General features: G+C 37.7%; 1 long non-coding RNA gene across 1 annotated transcript; it reads left to right on the plus strand.

The window, feature by feature from the left end:
* The first annotated feature begins 18 nt into the window (after positions 1 to 18).
* Positions 19 to 9,651, plus strand: LOC130237413 (uncharacterized). Its single transcript, XR_008838543.1, has 2 exons — positions 19 to 185; positions 9,069 to 9,651. It is a non-coding gene; the product is annotated as an uncharacterized LOC130237413 (long non-coding RNA).
* Positions 9,652 to 16,051: the final 6,400 nt, after the last annotated feature.

Below are 16,051 nucleotides of genomic sequence, written 5' to 3' on the forward strand. Positions count from 1 at the left end.
TTTGTGCTTTTTAGGGGTATGACATCAGCTTCCTCATTACCAACTTCCACACAGAACAGATGTATAAACACAAGCTGGTGGACTTTGTTATTCATTTCATGGAAGAGATCGATAAGGAGATCAGTGAGATGAAGCTGTCGGTCAACGCTCGCGTCCGAATTGTTGCAGAGGAATTCCTCAAGAATGTGAGTGTAACATGTTGCGTGAGGTGTAAAATTTTGAAAATGAATGAATTTATAAATATATTTATATTTATATATTTGTTGAAATACAATTTTGTCCTTTAAAAGGCACCTATGGTGAAAACTCTACTTTTAAAGCTGTTTGGACATACATATGTGTAGGTATAGTGTATAGACCATTATATTGGGGTGATATAAACACACTCAGTCCTTTTTTTTTTCAAATTTAACAACATAAAAGCGGTGGACCAATTGGAGCGGTTTTCAGACCGACCGCAACTTGACTTAGGAGTGCGGTGCCCCCGCCCTCCAATATTGATTGACAGGCGCGCATTAACATGTCTCCATAGTAGTAACACATATAATCATATCAACAAGACAGAACGTGCACAGAGCGGGAATAAAAGGCCTGTTCAGTTTGCTAGGATCATCAATCATCATCAAACGTGATCAAGAGTGAGTTTTACAAGTTTAAAATGTTTTAAAACAGCGCATGTGTGTAATGAATTACAGCGATTTACTTCAGATTCACTTCACCAGCACAGCCGCGTGTCAGAACAATTATACAGGGTTCCCGCGGGTCCTTAAAAAGTCTTAAATTGTCTTAAATTTTCCGTAAAGTGGCTGTTATGTATAAAAATTTTAGCCAGTGTCCTTAATGATGATAGGGAAGCACAGTGGTCCACCTTAAAACATGTAATAAGTTAGTTGATTATTTTAGCATGTGCGAAACAGGAGAGAAATGACAGTTTCTGTGATTTATTAGCTTATTACGGTAGGTCGGCTACAGGCGCTTACAACGGTCTGCACCTGCGTGCTGACATTACAAGGTTGTCGAGGTGAGGTTCAAAATTCAAAGATGGGAAAGTGTAAATTTAAAGACGTGACAATGAGGCAATGTGTAAATTTTGCAAAAAGACCTTTTCGTTAGGGACCACGGGGCTCAAAGCCATCGAGTTGCACATGAAAGGAGAAAAGCACCAGCGGTAACTTACGTTGCCACAGCTAGTCATAGCGGGTCCAGGTTAATCCCTGCATTGTTTGCAGCTAGACCTAACAATGTTGCTAGTTCAGACTAGAGCTGAAGGTATTTGCCCGAACCCGACGGATGGGTTCAGACTTAATTTCTATAATTTTAGACAGTGTCGGGCCGGGCGGGCTTGGGTTTGCGCTGTAAATGAACAGTCATGTGATGCATTTCAATTAGCGCAAGAACGGAATCAAATCATTTGTTACAACATTAAAATCCATCCCTGCAAAGGTGAAACAAATGATGACGGAGAAGTCAAAAAAAAGCTAATTTTGTACTGCAGTCAGGACAGCTGCTAGTTAATAAGAACAGTCATTCTAGCCACTAAGGTATTTCGGTGGTCGCTCATATACTGCGTATTACAGTAGAGCACTAAACAGCAATTTACAGCGAGCTGACAGGGACAAGTGGTGCTCACTGCAGAGCCACTTGGGCAGAGCTGAGCTCCAGCAAGGGGGAGCTTGAACTCCAGCTCCTCCTTCCTTGCACTACTTCTACGAGTGATGTCACTGGGGGTTGGGGTTAGGGGTGGGGTGGGTGTAAGCATTAAAACAGCTTATAGGAGAAGGAGCGAGAGCTCAAGCTCCCCCTCGCTGGAGCTCAAGTGTCTTGACAGGGAAGATGAAATGAATGTTTTTGACTGGTGGAAGATGAACAAACAATCCTAACCATACCCAAAACATGCTAAATTAGCCAGGTCAATAATGCTCAGTGAGCGCAGGACTGCGCTAAGGCCATTTACATATGGAATAAAATCACTGTCATAAATATTTCGTGCGTAAATAAAATTCTCGCATCCGTAATTATAAAATCGTAAAGTAAAAATGGAATGTACTCGTAATTTTACGAGGGTAATTCCAAAATATGCGATTAGAACAGACACAGGTACGACATTTTCTTTGACTGTTTAATTATGACTAATAAATTTACGATGGGTGTACTTTACAAACACAAAATACAGTTTCACCACGGACACGAAGTCCTGATTATGAGTATGAATCAAACAGCGACACTCCACTGTGAAAATTACGTCACTGTTGTTACAGGCATTAATAAATAAGCGAGAGTCATCGATCACAAGATCTTCAGTCGATCTTCAGTGTTTGGACTCTCAGTAGTGATTATTAAACCACACTGAACTGAGCTCAACTGAACTGAACTTAAACACTACAAACTGAACTACACTGTTCCTATTTACTGTGACCTTTTATGTGAAGCTGCTTTGACACAATCTACATTGTATAAGCGCTATACAAATAAAGGTGAATTGAATTGAATTGAACAAGAGGGCGCCTGCTGGGCACTCAAGCTCCACACACACCGTCTCAGGTAAGATGTTTGTTATTCCCTCTTTGAGAAATGTCCATCATGAGCTGTAATAAAGTTTGAGACTTAATGAGGTCCATTTTCGCTGTGTTTCTTGGACATTTTACAGAATCAAAATTAAGAACGGGCCGAGGATAGTGAGCCTACTGCAAGTTAATGTTACAGGCAGCGAGCGCAGTCTCTCAGTGAATCACTTAACGGTGTTTAACTATAACATGACATCTGTTGATTAAGAAACCCTTTTTAAAGCCAGATTAATGTAATTAAGATATCAGCAAAAGCCAATTTAAATATTTGAGGGTTTGTGCTTACCAGAAGTGTGTAACGTTCAACATTTTTATGAGACTATGAATCAAAATAAATATAAAATATGTGACCCCAGACCACAAAACCAGACATGAGGGGCAATCATCTGAAACAGACTTGTATGTCATCTGCAAGCTGAATAATTAAGCTCCTAATTAATGTATGGAAAGGAGATGATATGTTCAGATATATATTTTTATATTATCTTTAAATATGTACAAAGTAATTCAATTCAATGCACCTTTATTTGTATAGTGCTTTTACAATGTAGACTGTATCAAAGCAGCTTCACATAAAAGATCTTAGTAAATAGGAACAGTGTAGTTCAGTTTTTAGTGTTTAGGTTCAGTTCAGTTTAGCTCAGTTCAGTGTTGTTTAATAATCACTACTGAGAGTCCAAACACTGAAGAGCAAATCCATCGATGCGCAGCTCTACAGATCCCAAACCATGCAAGCTAGTGGCGACAGCAGAGAGGAAAAAAAAAGCTTCACTAATTGGCGAAAGTGAAAAAAAAAGATTTGAGAGAAACCAGACTCAGTTGGGCACAACCATTTCAATTTCTCCGCTGGCCAAACGTCTTGCGCAGAGCTGCAGTCTCAGCGGTGGAGGCTGGAAGCTGGACCTCAGCGAAGACTTGTCTGTCCTGGAGCGTCAAAGGAATCAGTCTCATGCTCTTCACTCCTCCATGACCACCACAGCAGCTGCTCAGGATACGGCCTGGTCCAGGATATGGAAACCTTGGGATCATCTCAACGCTGGTCTTGGATCAAATCAGTGACTCTGCATAGTCTGAGGGCCTCGGGATGAGTATCCCCAAGTGGAAATGGAGAATAAAGAGAATAATTAGCGTAGCTGCTGTTCATCGTGTATACAAACAAGATGCAGAAACCTGTGTGGAGCACATTTATGTATCATACCCAAGCGGCAACCTCCCGCTCTCCCTCGGGAGGCCAATACGGAAGTAACAGAAACTGCAATTCATCAAAATTCCGCTAGTCCTGGCTCCATAATAGAGCAAGTTGTAATTGAGCCCACTGTTAGACTGGTCAACTTTACAGCAGAAAAAAAGGTGTTTACAGCCTGGTACAAAGAACGATTTTGGTTCATATAGCTATTATTACCCTCCATGACAACTGTGAGGGGGGTGAATTTTTTTATAACTCATCCATTTCCTTTATATTAGGTTATATTAAGTTTGCATAATTAAGGGCGTGGCCACTTGAGTGACAGCTAGGTCTCGCTGGTCGCCGTCACTTCACCTCAGCTGAATCCGGCAGATTAGCCACTGATCTCGGCATATTCATCGTATTTTTGTGTTGTTTTATGTGGCTTTACACAGTCAGCTGCCTTTTGGACTTATTTCTTACAATTATCAGATGATATGGGATGCTGTGTGCACTTAATTGTGCTCACAAACCATTTACGTGGCCTCCGTTTCCCATGTGAGTAAAGTTATATACTTGTATACCATCTCTATAAATGTATTTGTTTTATTTAAGATCATTTATCATTTATAATGTTCTTTAGACCCGTAAAGCACTCCAGAATGTGACAGACTTATTAGCTGTAGGCTCTAGAACAGTCATCTGAAGCGTTGTCATACAGTGTTGTGCTGGATTTTATCAATAGTCTTGCATTTACTAACACAGACTATATCTGAAGTGTTTGGAAGTAATTTGCGTTTTCCTCCTGTAGAAAAACGTCATAAGAGCAATGTTTAGTGGCTCAATGTATTCCTACAGTGTTTTTAAAAGTCTAAACACTTTATTGATATAGTGTACAGCCAAGCACATGTGGTCAGAACACAAACGAGTTGCAGGTAATAAAGTATTAAGCGTTTCTCCCAAAGTAAAGTCTGTCTGCCAGGTCTAAGCAAAGGGCCAGCAGGTGTCTGTAGCTCCGCCCACTCTCCGCCTCTTTGCCCTTGTTTGGTATCCCGCCGTGGGTGCGATGACGCGCGAACAAAATGGCGACGGTTGGCCGCGCCTACTTGTGGCTTCTTTTGCGCTCTTCAGAAACCTATGGGTGACGTCACGGATACTCCGTCCATATATTTTACAGTCTATGATCATACCGCTAAGTGATGCACTAAGTGTATGCTAAACAGATAGGTCTTTAATCTAGTTTTGAAGTGGGAGAGTGTGTCTGAGCCTCGGACGTTATCAGGAAGGCTATTCCAGAGTTTAGGAGCCATAAATGAGAAGGCTCGACCTCCTTTACTCAACTTTGCTATTTTAGGTACTACCAGAAGCCCTGAGTTTTGAGATCTTAAAGAGCGAGTTGGATTGTAGCGAGACAGGATGTTGGTTAGATAAACAGGAACTAGATTATTTAGAGCTTTATAGATAAGAAGCAATATTTTAAAGGGCACCTAGGTTAGCCCTTTTTTCAGATTTAATATAAGTGTTTTGCGTCTCCAGAATGTGTCTGTAAAGTTTCAGCTCAAAACACCCATCAGATTTTTCATTATACCTACTGCGCCTTTAAGGATAGTCCTCCCCGCCCACCGTTTCTACGTGCCGTTCTGCATGCCTTAATCTCCTCCCTTGGCTGCGTCAGACAACAGACAGGCATAAAGGAAGCAGATCTCACATAGCGTTTGTGAGAAATACTACAGTAAGAACTTTACCAATGATTATTTGTTGTGCAGTTGCATCAGTGAGTCACACAAAGTTCACGCGCGCACACGCACACACAGATACACGCGCACACAAACACACACAAACAGACAGAGTGCCCGTTTAGCTTTGCAATCTTTTTGCACGCAAATGTGTCAGGATACAGGTTAATCTCCACTGCTGTATGGATATCTGTAATGTTAATGTACAAAATAAACCTGATTTAACGTCCACAAACCGGGATTGAAGCGTCTTCTCTTATAATTGTTCTGACACGTGCTGATGAAGTAAAGCTGAAGTAAATCGCTGTAATTCATTACACACATGCTCTGTTTTAAAACATTTTAAATATGTGAAATTGTGTGTTTTTGTTCTATATTGGTGATTGTTTAATTACCACATTATATTTTGCTTATTCTGGTTTATTTAAAGTTGCAATTAATTAATAAGAGTAAAACTTTGTTTTGTCTACCTATACTGGATAAATCTGTCTAATTTAGTTTGTGTTCTCTGGTGATCTTACAGGGTGTTTGTGAGTTACTTAAACAGTTAAAAAGGGTTTCTTAATCAACAGATGTCATGTTATAATTAAACACCGTTAAGTGATTCACTGAGAGACTGCGCTCGCTGCCTGTAACGTTAACTTGCATTAGGCTCACTATCCTCGGCCCGTTCTTAATTTTGATTCTGTAAAATGTCCATGAAACACAGCAAAAATGGACCTCATTAAGTCTCAAACTTTATTACAGCTCATGATGGACATTTCTCAAAGAGGGAATAACAAACATCTTACCTGAGACGGTGTGTGTGGAGCTTGAGTGCCCAGCAGGCGCCCTCTTGTGATCGATGACTCTCGCTTATTTATTAATGCCTGTAACAACAGTGACGTAATTTTCACAGTGGAGTGTCGCTGTTTGATTCGTACTCGTAATCAGGACTTCGTGTCCGTGGTGAAACTGTATTTTGTGTTTGTAAAGTACACCCATCGTAAATTTATTAGTCATAATTAAACAGTCAAAGAAAATGTCGTATCTGTGTCTGTTCTAATCGCAGATTTTGGAATTACCCTCGTAAAATTACGAGTACATTCCATTTTTACTTTACGATTTTATAATTACGGATGCGAGAATTTTATTTACGCACAAAATATTTATGACAGTGAATTTATTCCATATTTACAGTGGATTCAATGATGTTCCCCCACAAAAACACATAGCCTAATCTTGATGAGTAAAGAATTTTCAAATTATAACTAAATATTAAAATTAAACCATAAAATCATAATGTAGACAGAGTATATAGGCTAATGTTGGCATTAATCCTTTATTATTCAGCTTCACCATCGCCTTAATGTAGATTGTGAAGAGAAGTGGAATAATTTCATTATTGCCAAATACCCGTCATCATTTATTTTAATTTAATTTGTTAAGAAAGACTTATTTTTATTGGTATGTTGGCCAATTTAAAGCCTAAGTGTATGTTCCCAGGCCTATTTAGAGTGTTGAGATGTTAAGATGTTACAGAGGACTTATTATTTTTTTGTTTCAGCTTCTGTAATTCCAAGTAATGTTAACACATAAACGACTCATTCAAAAGAGCAAAAGAGCTGTGTGCATGTGCACATTTGATTAATGTCGGGCTATAAACAGGTTATTTGTATGTAATTGTGTGTGTTTGTTTGTGTGTGTGTCTGCGCTGTGTGTCCTCACTGTGTGTGCGTGAACTTTGTAACGACATTGTGTGTGACTCATGGTTGCAACTCCACAAAAAATGCATCAAATACTCATTGGTAAAGTTCTTACTGTAGTATTTCTCACAAATTTTACGTGAGATCTGCTTCCTGGGGCAGCCGAGGGCGGCTATTGAGGCATGCTGCTGACAGGCACGTGGGAACGGTGGGCGGAGAGGACTAGCCTTAAGGCCCAGTGCAAAAAACAGCAACAGGGTTTTACCAGCTAATAAACAGAAACTTCAGACAGCTATAATAAATAGTCTGATGGGTGTTTTGAGCTGAAACTTTACAGACACATTCTGGGGACACAAAAGACTTATATTAAATCTGGAAAAAGGGGTAACCTAGGTGCCCTTTAAGACAAGCAGTCAGATACAGTATGTGTACTGTACCTTTAATTTGACTTGCTCAAAGAAAACACTCTTTTTGAACATATCAAACAAAACTCAAGGACATGCACAGAACAGCATGAGCATTTATAGCAAATAAACAAACAAATATTATCCTTGCTTTTTGAGCGCTGTTGTGCGAGTTCTTAAACACCTTGAGTGCATTGTGTCTGACATTGCATCACTGAGCAGTCTCAGCTTGCATCATCAGGGCTGCATTCACATACTATTGAGGCGATCCGTTGATCCATTATAGATGGCATCACGGTGAAGAAAACTCGCTCTGCAGACACGCTCATGTCTGGATCCACAAGTAACGTCATTGTTGTAACAGCTGAGAGAGGAGATAAAGCATTACCAGCAGGTCAAAGCGGCAACAGAGAGTGAGAGAGAAAGGGTTTACAGCTCTCATTTTTTCCTAGCTGTGTGTATATATATATATATATATATACAGTATATATATATATATATATATATATATATATATATATATATATATATATATATATATAAACGTATGTGTGTCACTCATATACAGTTGAAGTCAGAATTATTAGCCCCTCTTGATTTTTTCTTTTTCTTTTTTAAATATTTCCCAAATGATGTTTAACAGAACAAGGAGATTTCCACAGTATGTCTGATAATATTTTTTCTTCTGGAGAAAGTCTTATTAGTTTTATTTCGGCTAGAATAAAAGCAGTTTTTAATTTGTTAAAACTATTTTAAGGTCAATATTGTTAGCCCCTTTAACTATTTTTCTTCCGATAGGCCACAGAACAAACTATCGTTTTACAATAACTTGACTAATTGCCCTAACCTTAACCTGATTAAGCTCTATCCGCTTATTAAGTGTGACGTCACGTGAAGCGGCTTCCGGGTCCAAGCGCTCTATTAAACTGTATGGGGTGATTCATGAAATGCTAATAATAAACGTTTACAATGCGATGTAATACTTTCGAAAATCACGATCGCAATATATATATATAAACATATCCATGCCTAATATCCGATGGCCAGAAAGTGATTCATTTTTTTTAGAAATTGTTAAAATTTTGGTATTTGTGATGCAGCAAGCCCAGAGACTGTTGTGTACACTATGACTTTATATAAAAATCACTTTAATGTGTGATATGAATAAAAAGTGATCATAAACGAATATTTTCTCAGTTCAAATGAGTAGCGGCTTAGACTCGGAAACAGTATTCCATACGTCACCAACACATCACCACTTAACAAGCGGATAGTATCTTGAATAATATTATTTACTGTCATTATGGCAAAGATAAAATAAATCAGTTATTAAAGATGAGTTATTAACTATTATGTTTAGAAATGTGTTGAAAAAAATCTCTCCATTAAACAGAAACTGGGGGAAAAAATAATTCAGGGGGACTAATAAATCTGACTTCAACTGTATATTCTTTGTATTAATTCAAAATGTCACTTTTAAATGGACTCTTTTTTATGTATTTGATCTGTTCCAGTTCTGAGGATCCTTGTCTTCATTCCTAATACCCATCAGAGATTGGTGTTGCTTCAGTTCTTGCGGACAAAAACATTCAAAGTTTTTTAAAGTCTCCACAGAGCAAAGGGGAAAGAGTTTAGTATTTAGCAATCAAGCAAGAAGATCTACAGGAACAACCGGCCAGTCCTGCAGCACTATACACAGTCCCCTTTGCCTCCTGTTCAAGGTGCTCCTCGTGCCCATGGATATTATACATTTAGTCAAGAATTTATTACTCTCATTCTCTGTTTTTAGGGGGAAAAAAGAAAACACAGTCAAGGCAGGTCCTTAATAGTATTACCTGTAATTAATATTGATGGGCACAGGAATCTTGTTGTTGGACTGTATTTGTTTTCTGTTGTCTTTTATATACATGTGCTTAATTTTGTTATAACGGAGGAAAAATAATCAAGTAAATGTAAAAGAGATGATGAGAGAAAAAAAAATAAGAAAATGTGTTTATATTTTGGCACTGCTAACTCCAATATGATGATAACTATACAAAAAAGCTGCATAAAACATACTACCAATAAATTCAATAAAAATATAGTGTGCTTTCGGTACCTCTTGGGAATTTTTTATTTTGCTCATTTAATTTTTTCCACAGATCTGAAACATGTATTTAGCCAACTTATCACATTGCCAGGTCAATTGTGTAACTCATGCAGTCTGCACATGTAATTGATGAGAATCGTAAAGCTAGACTGACTGCAGAAGTGGAGATCGATCCTCAAATGCTTAGTGATCAATAGAGCCGTCATTTTGTGATCTGTCATTAGGACTTGAATAGATGTTTAACAATGGATATCAATATAGGCCAGTCAATGTCCGCTAATCTAACTGTGATAATGGATTGTTATTATGTTAATTGAAATGAGAGAACAGAATAACAGCACCATCATTCATAATGTGAGAAGTAAAATATTAAGAGTTGTTTTAAATTTGCAGGATACATGAAAATGCCATTCTGCGTGGCTCAACAAAGCAGTCTGACCTTGCCAAAGTGTATGGGGTGTACTTATTTATGCTGAGCACTGTACGTTAGTGCCATAAAAGTGTAAAGTTTACACTGGTGTTGTAAAATCAGTCTGCTGCAACTGATGCTATTGCTGTCGTTAATCCAATGTGAAAAAAAACCCCAGGGGTTACAATCCAATGGAAAAACTAAAAAAACTAAAGATGTTTTCACTCCCCCACTTTGGGAACCACTGGTCTAGTTAATAAATAACAAAAAAGTGACAAAAAGACACAAATACATACACTGTATTGTAAAAGTAGTTAGAAGAGTAGTAAAACTGATACCTACAAATGTTTTGTTACTGATATTACTTTGATGTTACTTTACATGAACTTTCTGTTAAGGCGGAAATCATTTTAAAATTGTGTACAAGACTTGATCTGGACCATAAATACACACTAGTGAGATCTGCTCCTTCACTGGCCCTTTTAAAAACTGCTATTAAATTTGATAAAGTAAAAATCCATTTTAAAGTTAATATAAACTAATTCCATAAAGTAACTTCATTACAAAGATTTTTATTAAGAAATGTGTTTTCAACAATAAAATGTCATACATCAATAAATACATATAAATATCTCTATACGCTACCGGTCAAAAGTTTGGGGTCAGTAAAAGTTTTAAAATAAGCTTCTCCTGCTCACCAAGGCTGTGTTTCATCAAAAATACCCCCCAACTTTTGACCAGTAGTGTCATAAACATCATAAATGCAAACTGTACAACTAAATAAATATACATAATATACTATAATATATAAATAAACAGTGCAAAAAGTGCAAAAATAAATCTTTATTTATTTCTGATATGTACAAGTCAATTCATCTTTATTTACATAACTTATACAATGCAGATATTGTCAAAGCAGCTTAACAAATGTCTCTGTAGAAGTTCAGTTCAGTGTAATGTCTCTGCTGAAGGCCGATCCCATGAAGAGTAGCTCAAAGGAGGCAGTTTCCTGGGGAAACGCTGATCCTGTAGTGTTTATGAGCACAGACGGTGGTTCTGGATCAGGAAAAGCTTCTTTATAGATGAGTTTTGATGATTTTTGAGAATTTTTTTGTTGAAGATTTTGCTGCTTTGTGTGTGAAGTTCCTAAATGAGGACAAAGAAAAAGAAAAATTAAACACATGTCTGGAAATTGTCTAGTGCATACTTAGATAAAATGGGAAGCAACACAAAAGGCAATCATTGTCCCATTATCCCAAACGGAGCAATGAAACAGACAGAAAAGGAAGCAGCTTACAATGATGGAGATTGGTTCAAGGATGACGGCCGCTGGATGTGACCCAATTGAATGAGATTATTTTTGATTTACATGTATGACTGCTATTCTGATATGCGCCAAATCAATAAATGAATTTCCCTGCCAGTGACGAGAGAAAACGCTTCACTGCCATTGACGTGTTTTAGGTTTAATACGGTAAGGGAAGCCCTAACGCATGTTCTGAGTGAGGTACATGATGTCAGATGCCTCGGGGAGTGAAATCTGAGAAAGAAAGTAAGATCATCAGTAAAAAAATGAGTGTTATGCAACCTTCCCTTGGCTTACCCCTACTGTTTTAGATCTTGTCTTGACAAAAGCTTTATTTTGATGACTTGTGTCATAAAGGTATTTATTAATCACAAAATTTTCAGGAACTAACCACCACAAAATTAGGCACTTTTATTGCAAAAAAAAAAATGTAAAACTAGGGGGTTTAAGTAAAGTTTTAGTAAAACACCTTTATATGTGTATGTCAGGCATGTGATCAGCCGAGGACAAAAAAAGAAGGAAGACGATAAAAAAAAGATGTAAATATAAATATTTTTATAATTATTTTTTTAGGGGTTTTCACCTTTATTTTTGATAGGACAGTGGAGATTTACAGACTGTTAAGTATGGGGACCAGAGACAGGGGAAGGGCCGGCAAAGGACCTCAAGCCAGGACTGGAACTCGGGTCGCCGTGAGCACCTCAGTGCCATGTGTAGATGCGCTAACCATTAGGCTATTGGCGCCAATATGTAAATATAAATATATATAGATATTTGTATGTGTGTTTAAATAATAGTAATACAAATAATAATTCTAAAAAATATATTCTTTATATAAATATTTGTTATTGGTCACACAATTTAAGCTTCTTTTTCTTTTTTTGATTTATCAGTTTAAATGTTTAGCAGATTAATAGTTACCTAAATAATACACCGCCACTAGATGGCGCCACTAACTTGGTTATTGCTCTTGTGTCTAAAGAAAATAATTTTCTCTGTAACTTAGTGACTCTTTATTCCACTCGATAAATAAACTACTAGTCAGTCAACAATTCGAGCTGTAAAAATCTTAAGTCCAGTTAAATTGAGCAGCCTAATATGCTTTAACATTTCACCCTGAAATATATATCATGCATTGCTAAAAAGAGTTTATCACTTTCCCTTTCCTTCAGCGTAGTCCCTGTTTTTGATTGGTTTAATTAATTATAAACTATATTTTTTTATAATTTAAATTGGTATCATCATCTAAACAATTTCGTTACAGTTTCAGGTGCTAAGCTTTAGCACTGAATGAACGAAGACATCGGGACAGATGACTTGCAGAGAATAATAACAAAAGTGTGCCCTGGCTTTCTTTATAATGTATATGGAGCGCACGTGATCGTGACATGCAAATGTGAGCGTGCATGCATTCAAAGCGATTTCATAATCTTGCACATTGTCAGTGGCTTCGTCATACGCGCACATTATAGGACTACACATTATCATTATACCTGAATGACATTCGAAATGAAGCAGTTAATTCTCCTTCTTGTGCCCAAAGATGAGCAGTGAAACTTCAGATTTACGCAAATCACAGGGGTCGCCCCATTGATCTCAGAAAATAAGGAAATCCATATTTATATGGAAGAATCACATCCCTGGTATGTACAGATTTTCAGAAAAAGAATCATTTTAAATGTTTTCATTGTCACAGGTTTTTTTAAACATCTTAGAATATTCAAATTTGTGTTTCTTTTACATTAACTGCATTGCTAAAAATGTTTAATACTGGTCAATTTTCCTGAGTTTTAATTGCACTTTAATATGTTACACATTAGCAAAACTGAAGATGATTAATAAAACCGCCAAAACTAATGTGACATCATCAGCTTTGTGTATGCCAGTATTAGAAATGTTGTTTCCTACTGGATCAGTTGTATTTACCTTCATCCCTTCTTCATCTCCTGCTTCTTCATCCACTTGTGCTGTAAGACGTACTCCAGTTTTGACAATTTTTTATCCAGGCACTTTTCTATCAGATCACAGCAGGCTGTACAAGGAGAAAGAGAGTTAATCAAGACTGTAAAAGAAATTAATGATATTTATGAAGAATCTTCTGAAATTTGTGATTAAAAAAAGCTACTGCAGGGTCCTGGAGGGCCGGTGTCCGGCAGAGTTTTGCTTAAACCCTAATCAAACACTCCTGAAACAAGCTAACCAATGGCTATATCTGAAATCGTAGCCCTAAACCCTTAAATAAAATAATAAATAAATAATTTAATTGTTAAATTAAGATAGTACCACTACATTGTTTGATTACTAGTATACAGCTTATGTGTTAAATAACTTGGGTCTGACCCAGCAGAATTCAATCCATCTGAGTGGTTTATCAACCAGAAAAACACAAAAAAACTGTTTGAATTTACTCATTCGTTTACATTCACTATTTTAGTAGACTAATGTAAGGAGTAGTAGATGAGGGTATAGGGGTCGATTCTGGATACAGTCAATGACAAGATCACTTGAGGATTAAAGTTAATCTCTGCAGGACAGTGGCCCTCCCAAGACTGAAGTTGCCCATTCATGAGCTAATATACATGGTGACGTTAGATTCCTTATTGAAGTCAAACATTTCCTGGGTTCACCAATGCTAAGCTCTTTCTGTCTTGTCATGAGACTACAACAGGTTGAGGTTTTGGTATGTACAAATGTGTCTTTTCACTCACCACTGGATACTTTGGGAACAAACAAAAGGCGGACACTTCGTTCCAGAATTTCTGTATACTGGATTTTTCCCATTCACCATGTAATACAGCATGTAGCCTACAGTCCAGATGCCTGTCAAGACGACGCCTTCATAATCTTCTGCGCTGATTTTGGTAGCACAGCCGAAGTCAATCAGCTTGAGCTCCACCTTCGTTGTGTTGACTAGGATGTTGTCACCATGCATGTCGTTGTGAGAAACACCATGGTCAATGCAGTGCTGGATTGCCTGGACTAACTGGTGCAGCAGGGAACGTGCGACCCCTTCTTTCAGCTTGCCATGCATGTATATATAGTCCCGCAGGGATACGCATGGATGGGGGTACTCCATGACGAGTGAAATGAACCCATCTTGATCAAACCACTCGTACATTTCTATCACGTGCATGCTTGCTGAAGGATGTTTCAGCATGTGCATATACGCTGCTTCTTTACACACAAGGTTGGAACAACCAGGCTAAAGAGAAAAAAAGAATAAAGGTTAATAGATGTACATCTGAGGAAAGATTGGTACTATTTAAATGATTAGTTCACCCAAAAATTAAAATACTGTTAATAATTACTTTCCTTCATGTCATTTCAATCCCCTGAAACGTTCATTTATCTTCAGAACGCAAATTAAGACATTTTAGATTAAATGTCTGAGAGCTCCCTCATGCTCCACAGACATGAACAAAGGTCTCAGAGGATTGGAATCACAGGGTGAGTAAACAATGATTTAATGTTTGGGCAAACTTTTCCTTTACATGTACTTTACCCTGCTTTAATAATTATATATGATCAACAAGGCTTTCCAGCTCTTTTCTCTTAAAGTGCTGCTACAAACTACAGTAACTGTTCACATTAATCAAATTTTAGCATGAAGTACAGCTCATCCTGAAGTCACCATAAAATGATTTTCTTCAGCTAGAACATGAGAAAAGTTTTCATTCAGATTCATATGACTGGATTTTGCCTTTTGAAATTCAACTATGCAATCGTAAATGTGTCCAAACCATTAAATATTGAGTGAAGTGTTGCCAACTTACAACAGAGATGTAACATGGATAGTTTCTCTTCGGAATCTTCTTGATGGCAACCTAAAAAGAGAAAATACAATAATTATTGTTTTTCACATTAATAAATCTGTAATTTGTTCAATAAATATACAAGTTTGGATCAAGTGGAAAAGTTAAATAAGAAGCAAATTGAACAATAAGAGATTTTTACCTCCTTGCCATCAGATTTACGGACTGCTTTGAACGTTAAGCCGAAGCTCCCGCATCCTATCATTTTTCCAATGCTGTAGAGACCAGTCAAAGATCCTGAAAAAAAGAAGAAGAGGTTATTCTCTCATACTGACATACTGACCTTACATCAGTGGTTCTCAATTTTGACCCTTGGACCCCCACACACATTTTGTATGTCTTTCTTATTACACACACAAGGATTAGTTAATGAGCTGATGATCAGAATCAGGTGTGTTAAGTAAGGAAGACTTACAAATTGTGCAGTGCGGGGTGGCCAGAGGCCTGGAATTGAGAACCACTGCCTTACATTAACAAGTATGTTACAGTAGCATCTATAATAGTACTGTTTGCATCAAATTAAATAAACAAAATTTCATGAATTTGACTCTGCATTTATATTTTGCATGTGACATCAGAGTCCAGTTAGCACACTCACCTCTATTTGGCTCAAGATCAGGGGCTCCTGAGGCAGATGAGGACTTCACATTAGCCGTTTCCTGGAGCCTAGACGGTCCAGGCACAGGCTCTGGTTCCGGATCGGCCATGTTCTGGACCACAGATGGTCTAGGAACAGGCTCTGGATCTGGATTTAAATTGCCCCAGAGACAAAACTCTGGCTCAGGAACCACGTTGTTCCAAAGCCAAGATGGTCCAGGGACAGGCTCTGGATCAAGGTCAACAGTATTCCGGTTCCCAGATACTTCAGAGACAGGCACTGG

The sequence above is a fragment of the Danio aesculapii genome, chromosome 11 (genome assembly GCF_903798145.1).
Source record: "Danio aesculapii chromosome 11, fDanAes4.1, whole genome shotgun sequence".
NCBI lineage: Eukaryota > Metazoa > Chordata > Actinopteri > Cypriniformes > Danionidae > Danio > Danio aesculapii.